Below are 1879 nucleotides of genomic sequence, written 5' to 3'. Positions count from 1 at the left end.
TCATAAGAGCGATGATGCTATTCATATTGCTGACCTTTTCTTTCAAGAAATCGTTCGCTTGCATGGTATGCCTTCTACTATTGTTTTAGATCGCGACGCAAAATTCTTGAGTCATTTTTGGCGCATGTTGTGGAATAAATTGGGGACCAAGCTGCTGTTTTCTACAACATGTCATCCCCAAACTGATGGGCAAACTGAGGTTGTGAATCGAACATTGTCCACCATGTTGAGAGCAATTTTGAAGCGCAATTTGAAGATGTGGGAAGAGTGTTTGCCGCATGTGGAGTTTGCATATAACAGGGCGGAACATTCCACCACCAAGGTAAGTCCTTTTTAAGTAGTGTATGGTTTTAACCCCCATGCTCCTATTGATCTTTTGCCTTTGCCTACCACTAAGAGAATACATAGTGATGCTAGAGAGCATGCTGATTTTATTCGTAAGTTGTATGAAACAACTAAAGCAAATATTGAAAGAATGAATGAAAAGTATAGAATTGCTGGTAGTAAAGGTAGAAAAGAGATTAAACTTGAACCGGGTGATTTGGTTTGGTTACATTTGAGAAAAGATAGATTTCCTGAGCTGCGTAAGTCTAAATTAATGCCAAAAGCAGCTGGTCCTTATAAGATAATTGAGAAAATAAATATAATGGCTACAAACTTGAGTTGCCACCCGAGTTCGGGGTTAGTCCCACCTTTAACATTGCAGATTTGAAACCTTATTTGGGAGAAGAAGATGAGCTTGAGTCAAGTACGACTCCATTTCAAGAGGGGGAGGATGATGAGGACATCACTCCTTCAGATGTATCCACTGATCCTCCAACCATCATGCAAGGCCAATGACTCGGGCTCGAATGTGTCAACTCAATTTAGAGGTGAGCTCGTTCTTAAGGGATCCTTTTTATACTTTTGAGAATAGACTACTACCTAATGATGTTATCTTGCTTAGGAATATTGGAGAGGGTCATGAAGGACTTAGAGGATGTGGTGGAGGCGAAGATGACCAGCAAGGACGTCCAACAGGAACTAGAGGCCCGGTCCAACAGGATTTCGAGCCTATCTCGGCCTCCAGGACTAGTCTGCCTTAAACTAGTCACCCAGGACGCATCCGGACTCCATTTTTGACGATCCACATATGGATGGAAAGCTAATTTGATAAGGAAGCCAATCCAAGTGGTCTCACGTCGAAAGCTCTTCGGAATCAACAGTAATTGTCGAAACAATTTAGCATCCAGAATCTGCCAGGGTGCTGAGACACCATCTTTTGGTCCGTTGGACCGTGTATCGTGTTTGGGCCCATTAGGGGGCGCATCCAGGGTAGGCAAGGATCCTAAGACCTTTATAATCATATGTCGTTGCCATCATTAGGTTTTGGGTTTTGCTTAGATTATTCTGTCAAGAACAGTTTCGCCATTCATCGGTTTGTGAGACCCCAACTTTGAGAGATTAATCATTCATCTGCAATTTGGTTGTGTTCTTTCTTGTTCTTGCTTGTGTTCTTCATTGCGCAGGCAGGGATTAGCCTTCTTGGCGAGGTCAACCTGGTCCGAGACTCGATTGATAACCAGAGGAGCTGTGGTGCTAAGATTGCAGGGTTCGATCTTTCGATCTGAAGCCGGATCGGTGTGTCATTCTCCGCCACAACAATAGTTACCTCTACCTGACGGAAGATCAGGATCCCCATTCCCATTAAGAAGGCCTGAGGGCCTGGCAGGCCGGGGCTCAAGCTCTGGTCCTTGCTGCTGTCATAGCATCCGCCGCGACGAGGGTGATAGCCGTGGTGGGCTCCTTCTCTTGGGTCGCTATAGGTATGTCTATGGGCGTCGAGGGTGCTGTGGGTGTCGCGGTTATGGCCAAGACACTGATGTATCTAGGCCACAGC

Source organism: Miscanthus floridulus, chromosome 3 (assembly GCF_019320115.1).
Source record: "Miscanthus floridulus cultivar M001 chromosome 3, ASM1932011v1, whole genome shotgun sequence".
Classification (NCBI taxonomy): domain Eukaryota; kingdom Viridiplantae; phylum Streptophyta; class Magnoliopsida; order Poales; family Poaceae; genus Miscanthus; species Miscanthus floridulus.
Note: the sequence above shows the minus strand (reverse complement) of the source record.